Source organism: Neopsephotus bourkii, unplaced genomic scaffold (assembly GCF_033783945.1).
Source record: "Neopsephotus bourkii isolate Nb327-2 ecotype Australia unplaced genomic scaffold, CSIRO-AGI_Nbou_v1 NB_593, whole genome shotgun sequence".
Classification (NCBI taxonomy): domain Eukaryota; kingdom Metazoa; phylum Chordata; class Aves; order Psittaciformes; family Psittacidae; genus Neopsephotus; species Neopsephotus bourkii.
In genome coordinates this window covers 35,155-42,944 of record NW_026901094.1, presented here as the reverse complement: position 1 = coordinate 42,944, position 7,790 = coordinate 35,155, and positions in this window count along the sequence as shown.

The following is a 7,790-nucleotide window of genomic DNA, read 5'->3' as shown; positions in this document are numbered from 1 at the left end:
GCTCCCTTGGGCAACCCATTCCAGTGCCTCACCACCCTCACAGGAAAGAGCTTCCTCCTTATATCCAATCTAAACTTGCCCTGTTTCAGTTTGAACATCACAGAACACCAACTCATAAACTAAACCCCACATTCACCCAGGGTATGCTTGGTTATCACTGTTACCAACTTGGGTAGCACTGTTACCAACTTGGTTAGCACTGTTACCAACTCCACTTTAAGAGCTCTACCAAGATGTAGAAGCCTTCAAGCCAAGAGTGTTATTGAGAATTCCAATTTCCCTTAAAAATCAACCCTGGAGATAATGAAGGTTCCATCAGAGAGCAGTTCAGACAGTTTGGCATTAGATAAAGCACTCTCCCTGCTGAACCTGAAGTGGGAATGTGGATAATTCATGAAATTACACACTCGCTTCATCTTAATCACTGTTCAGCTCTGAGTCTCCTGAAAGGGTATTTACCTGTAGAGCCAGATGAGCTCTCGCTGTGTTATCTGAGGGCAGCATATGCTTTGAATTAGATTTCCAAATATTATCTCCCCAGTTGTTCTCTTTGTTACATTTTTCCAGCTGATATTTTCTCATGAAGTAGAAGATTTTCTTTATATATAGGTTGCAAACTAAAATTAAATGCAATGTTAAGTTTCCCCTTCCCTCATTCAACAGAAAGCCTTTCTCTTATCATCAGGACAGATAATAAGATTCTATTCAGCACTCTCTCTTAATCAGAAATACATTTTCTTACTGAAATTGCTTTGTAGAAGGAGGAAATCATCTGTAATGAAAAATAAAGTAACCCCCATTATTTCCCATCTATGGAATACATAATTATTCCCAACCAAGCCAATTAAAATGTCAGGCAATGCTGCTGAGCTGATCCTTGAGCTGTTCTAAAAATGAAATCTGGAGATTGGATTCCTTTTGGTGGTTAATACTTTGTGGCTTGCCATTTCACTGCTCTGAGGTGCTGCAAGGTGTAAGGAATCAGCTCGGGAGTGATACCCAGCACATTCCAGAGGCAAAGATGGGATTTGCTTTGCACTGGCCAAACTCCATCAGTTTCGTCTACTTTGGCCTTCAGGGAGGAAAGAGGCAGTGGGATTTGGGGATGAATACATCAGGCTGGGGTGTGCTCACTTAGCACTGAGAGCAAAGGAATGGCTCGGCCTTTATCCTGCAGATGTGGCGATTATGCCATGTGCCACAAGGTGTCATTCACACACCACTTACTACCCCAGGAAGCTGCTGCAGAATGAGACGTCTCCTCAGAACATGTCAAAGCCTTGACAAGGAGCACTGTATCAAGGAAGGGAGGTCCAGAACATGACGCACAGGATCTGTCTTAGTGGTGATGAAAGGTACTCCAGCGCTGTCTGAACTAAGTCTGGCACGGAAACCTTTACAGCCATCAGGAGTACACTGAGCTTTGTCAAACCCCCATCAAAACCCTCTCAAAGCAAGGCTGGAAGTCTTCAGTCTAACTGACCAACTCCTAATGGTTGAAAAGGATCAAAACAACCTGTAGAAACATCGAAATCTGAGCTTTGAGAAACAGCTTTTGCATATACAACAACTGTTATCAGGCAAATAAACACAAATGGGCACTCAAGGGAAGGGCTATACTGCATTGCTTTCTTTCAGGTAGTCTATGCCGAGAAGATTTGATTTGTTCCTCCAAAGCGTGTAGCAGGGTATGTTCATACTGCACAGCTTGCATTAATGGATGAAAACTGGTGGGTCTGCCTGTTCTTTGAGAGAAACACCTCTGATAGCTGGCCTGTGCCAATTACAAGGCATCTCTGCACCCCCAGGAGTGCACCAAGGAGATACTTTGGGCAATGACACAGGCAGGAGGCTCAGGGAATGGAATGAAACTCTTACAACTTCATGCATGAATAGCCCTTAAGGCCCCTTTGCTGGTTTTGTCTAGAGCCTCTATGAGCTGGGGCAGCATTCCTTTATTGCCTTTGTTCCTTCTGCACAATTGCTTCCTCTCGCATCCTCCTCTCTGCCTTATGCTCTTCCAGCACTCTTTAGGAACACTAGGCACCAGGTAGCAGAGTGCATTAAACTCTGCTTAGAGACTGCCTTCCCCTTCCCCTGGAGACAAAAGAAGCCTCACGTAAGTGGCACTCACTCTGTTCAGCTGCCTGGGGTTTGCAAGCAGGCTCTGCCCAAGGGATGTTTTAGAGCACGGAGCCTTTGACAAGCCTCTATTTGAGCATGGAGCACAATGCCAGCTTTGTCCAAGGGAACAGGCTTGCCTTTCTTTCTGCGTATAAATATGACCACAGGACTCTGCACCTCCCAGGAAAGGCAGAGGCCTCCAACACAGAACCAGAAAGAAGCCCTGTTAAGTGCTGGCAGAACAATGGGGAAGGGGTGGAGCGACAGCCATGTGAACATCAAATAGAGAGCAACCTCTCCTCTACAACACGCCCCCCCTCCTGCTGCACGGGTGCAAGATGCATGGGCTATGGGGGGAAACACTGCCTCCCAAGTGGAAGGGACACTCCTGAGCCTTCCTAACTCCATAGAGGAGAGCAGGAGTGAGCCCTGAGGTCTGACTGCTCAGCAAGGTGCTTCTGCAACAGTCCACCTTCTGGTGAATAGACACTGGGGTCTAAGCCAGAGTGGATAAAGGGGGTCCTGCTGCGGAAAAATGGGATTTAGCTCTGATGAAAGGTACCAGGAGCCCGAGGAACAAACACAATACATGAAGCTCTCAATCCCTGACACGCTGCTTGCATGGAGCATCACCTGGACACATCCACAGAAACACAGGTTCATACTACAATACACATTAGAGACAGAATTGGCTATTGGTATCAGCTACAGCTTTTACTTTAGAGGAAAGAGACATCAAAGATCTATATACATAAATAGAACTACTAAGAGGTGTAAACTACAATCACTACACTCAGCTTCTTGCACACATCACTCAGCATCACAGCCCTCTTTAGGGCTTTCATGTAACATGAACATAATGAAAGACCTTTTCCTTGTAGTTACAGCAAACACCATTGGCACCAGAAGCTTATCAGAACCTTGCTCCTTGGGTGGGCATGAACAAGTGAACACACCCCCCCTCTGTCCACCCACCCACCCTTTTAGGCATATTATTCTTCCAGCCCAAGAGCTGCAGATCTGGCTGGAACATGATTGTGCTGCAACAGGCCAGGTCCTGTTTCCATACCTGTCATAACCAGCTTCTTGTTTACTTGTGTAGGTCAGGGGCTATAAAGAAAGCATTTATCTCTTCAAGCCATCATTGGTTGGTAGAGAAAACTCATTGAAGAGCTGAGGTAGTTACACAGTGCTTAACAGGTAAACAAGAGCAAGTATCTCCAGCCATCTCTGTGCTGGGATTGAGCTGTAAAACTTGTTTTCAGACTGATTTAGCTCTTTTAACAAGAGGAGCATTCTTAGAAACAAGTCATGAGTGAGAGCATCTGTGAGCAGGGCTAGCATTTGCTTTGAGCTATATCTAGTTAGAGATTATGACACTAGAGTCTTACCTCCAGAAGGGACAGAAACTTCCCTACCACAAGCATTTAGTTCAGCTTCTTCAATCTGCTCCTGCATGAGGACTCTTGAAACTAAGTTTTGCTTTGGAGAGGTAAAAGTCTTATTCACCTCCTTGACTTTAGAAGGTGTATTTTTAGCAAGGCACAGATATCACAGGGAATGGAAGTCATAAGGGGGATCTTGTAGCTGGCATGAATCATGACTTTCATAAATCAAACTTGAAACAACTTGACATTTGCTCCAAGACAGGTTTGAAGGAAAAGGAAGCCTCCAGGATCAAGTTTTTAAATAGAATCTAACTTTTGGGACACACAGCTCAAGCAACAGTCACCATCAGGTACCTCATACTCCAGCAGATAGAACACTGTATAGAAAGGAATAGGCAGAAGGCTTGCTCCTCACTGTTTAACTGCAATAATCAGCAAGAAAAGTCAGTGATTTACTTGTGAAATTCCTTAGGGGAGAGTGAGAGCTTTCCAAAGGTCATGGTCCTGGACTTCGTGTGACCCTGCAATAAAGAGCAGTGTGGTGTGCTGTAAACCAGCACATCAGTAATACATATCTTGTCTTCAGACAGTATTTACTGGGATGCTGGTAAAAGCAGGACTAATCAGACAGGCCTCAGAGACAGTGCCTGAGGCAGTGGGAACCGCATTGTACAAGAAAGAGGTAGGGTGGCAGTGCACAGAGGATTAAAGAGGTCCTTGTCAGCAGCCAAGATGAAAAGCCAGCATCGTTCTTGGTATACCTGGTCTTTGGGGTGTGTATAGTCACAAACATACAATGTGGTGCTAGAGCAGAGGTTCTGTGTAATACATAAAGCTGGCAAAGACATGCAGGAAGGCAAAGACAACAAGGTGCTTTAGGCTCCCACAGATAAAGTCCACCTAAGACTGCACGTTTTCAGAGAGACCCTGCTATCAGTATTATCCAGGCTGCAAGGCCACAGATTCAGCACTGAAATGATCTTTCCCCCAATGCATATACTTCAGGAAGATGCATGTGAGAGTCCCAGGTTGTAGCTGGACAATGAACATAATCCGATTTCATCATTGGGTCTTTGGAATCTGATGTATGTCATACATTCTGCCTATCATTCTCCAGGTTTCTTGCCCATTCTTCAGATTCACCATAGAAACACCCATTCTCTCAACAGGAATCTCTGTCGTGGAGTACAGCAGTCCTCCATAGAGTAATAAGCTACTACAGCTTGTGACCTGGCTCCCTGTGGAGCACCATCTTAACAACTGTTTTCTCTCCCACTCCCCTGAGTTCTGTGCTTGGCCCAGCACTGGATTTAGCAAGCTTGATTCACCAGAACTTCAGCATTCCTTTGCAGTTAAAACAGGCCGCAGATACGTCAAGGAGGGCATGGACACAGGCTCACAGACACAGCTATTGTGAGATGAAACTCTTGGGCATATGAGAAACACTTCCCATTTACTCCTCAGTTTTCAAGTGGTGCTTAAGTGCTGTATTCCCTAACAACAGAGAGCTAGAAAGTCCTGATAGCATGTCACACACTTCTGCAGAGCCTGAGCACTTCCCAGCCTTCAGTGTGCTCTCCACCAAGGCTGAAAATAATGCTGCCTTTCTGTTCTCAAGTAACTTGTTCAGGGTCGATGAGGAAAGCCAAAAGGAAAGACTCATGCATTGCAGTCACAGAGCTATCCCTCTGCTGACCTTGAATCTGTGCAGAAAAGCAATATGCTCTCATTCAGTCCGGATATTGTTCTGAGCATAACACAGTAACACTGAAACACTGCAGAAGGGATGAGAGAATTCCCAGCCCTGACCTGAAGGCAGGAACTGCAACACAAATAATACTTTCAAAACAATATTCGTACCAACAGGCATGGAAATGCTCTCCAAATTCATCAGTTCATGGAAGCTGCTGCAAACCTGCATCAATGCTGTATGCTGAGTACAGAAAGCCTGATGTAGTCCTCTATTTTCATGTTTCCTGCCCAGCCTAAATCCTTTCCTCCATGCTCCAATGGGCTGTTAAAATGATAAACCTACCCCAAATAAGAAGTATTGAGAGCAGATTTAAGCTGATGCCTCTTGAGAGATAACAATTAAAGCGTCTCTTACATTATAAAAGCAGAACTACAATAGTACATTTAGGACACTGGAGTAATTCCAATTGGAATTTCTTTGGGATTTAACTATTTTTTTCTTTAAGCTTCTTTTAATTTGGCTTTTTGAAACTGATTTTTAAATAAAAAGGAGGAAAAAAGCCAACCCCAAAGCTTTTCAGCAGGGAAACAGTCCGTCGTTCAGAGCACCCCTCATCTATCATGCAATTAACTTAGTGAGGATCTTTGCCATTCTCCTTGGAAATTGATGAGAAAGTAATTAACAATGGATGCTCACTTAGAGCTGCTCCAGACTGCCACAATGACTGACAGCCTGTGAAGAATGGAAGTGATTCCGTGCACTTATGAGCAGAGTCTACTGCTTTGTAGCACAAAAAACTTGTGCCTTCTGGGCAATCAGTTCCATCTCCCTTGGTAGCCTACCTGATCTCTGCCCATGGCTGACCCCACTGAGAATGGGGCCATCAAGTTATTCATAGTCCTTGTTTCCAGTGTGTGAATCTGGACCCTGTCTGAGATCCCCAGACTCAAAACCTGCAGAGGTATCAAACATTAACACTGCACTGGCCCAGGTTTGGGCTGGAAATCCAAACCACCCAGCACTGTCAGTGATTTACTCACTGCTCCTTTCTACACCATATTCACAACTGTTTGCAGGGCAAGGACTGTGAACAGCACCTTCATCACTAACTGCAGAGAAGGAGAAAGGCAAGGTAAAGATGTCAACAGTGTCAACTAAGTGCCCAAGACAAGAGGATATAACACAGCTTTCAAGTGGCACAGGAGACTAGCACTGCCTGGCTATGGGCTAAATCCAGCACACACAAATCAGGTGTCTGGGATTTCATTATTGCTGCTTTTGTAATTAGCATTAACTACCTTTAAGCAACCACCTCCCCTTCACCTAAGTTGAAGAGCTACAATATTGATATCTAAAGGACTGACAGTACAACTCCTGGTACTACAGAGTTCAGCTATTTTCTGCTTCACCAAAATGAGATGGGGCAGTGAAAATCAAAAGCTCTCCTGCTTCACCAGTTGTATACTTGCAACAGGAAGTACTTTTTCATTAAGTCTTCTTACTCCTTTTACACCCTGTTTTCACTTCAAGATTAAGAATGATAAAGCTAGGCAAAGAATTCCACCATTACATTCTGTGAGTCAGATTTCTACCAGGAGCATAAAAGCCATCATCAGCATTGGGCTGACTGAACTTCCCAGGGAGTTGCTTAAGAAAACATCAGCTTCTTTGATTTTTATATAACCTGTCTCCTTATGTAAAACATAAAGGAAGTCTAACTGCAAACCAGCAACTCTGAAAGTCAGGATTGCCAAAGTAAATACAACCGAAAAGGGTTTGCAGTCAGCAAGACGTGCTTTCCTGGGATTGGGAAAGAGCCAGGAGCTGGTTTGCCCAGGAGTAACTGTGCTCCATAAAGCCAGGCCCACGCAAAGCCACCACCCAACTGGAGACAGGCTCAGACCCAAAGGAAAGTCCAAATGAAGCGGAGCATTTCAAGAGTGACATCACCCAGCAGTAACCTTCCTGATGCCACCCATCAGGAACACGCTAGGAGCATTCACCAATTGTGTGTCCTCTGCTCTCTCCCCACACTTCCTCGCCCTATGAAATGCAATTGTGGCCACAAGAGATTGCACAGTTAAACGCTAGAAAAATGGGGGTTAGTTGTGCTGCTGTTTCTTTTAGCAATGTGGGTGGGGAAGAAGGACAGCACAAATACTCAACTTAAATCCATTTCTGCCTGGGTGGATTTAGGACCAGGTTTATTACAGCAAGCTAAAACCAGTGGGCAGGCGTGCTTTACTTCAGTGGGATGAGCATTAAAAACACCTACAGGGAAACTGAAGCATGCCACAAACTGCTGCCCACCATGCCTGGGGCTCTTTAGGCTGCACAGCCACCCTCAGTTCTGGGAAGAACCAAAGGAAGGCTGCAGGCAGCTCAGCCCAAGGGAATGCAGGCTGGCTGGATCCACATGCCCAAGCCAACCTCACAGATAGAGGCACATAGGTGCTTCCATAGCCTCTGGCAAGACACCACAATCTCTGCTGGTGTTCTTTGTAGCCTCCCAAGCTATCTCCCACTACCCCCCAGCCCTGCAGGTGACTCAGCACCCTCAGACCCACAAGAACAACGAGCCAAGA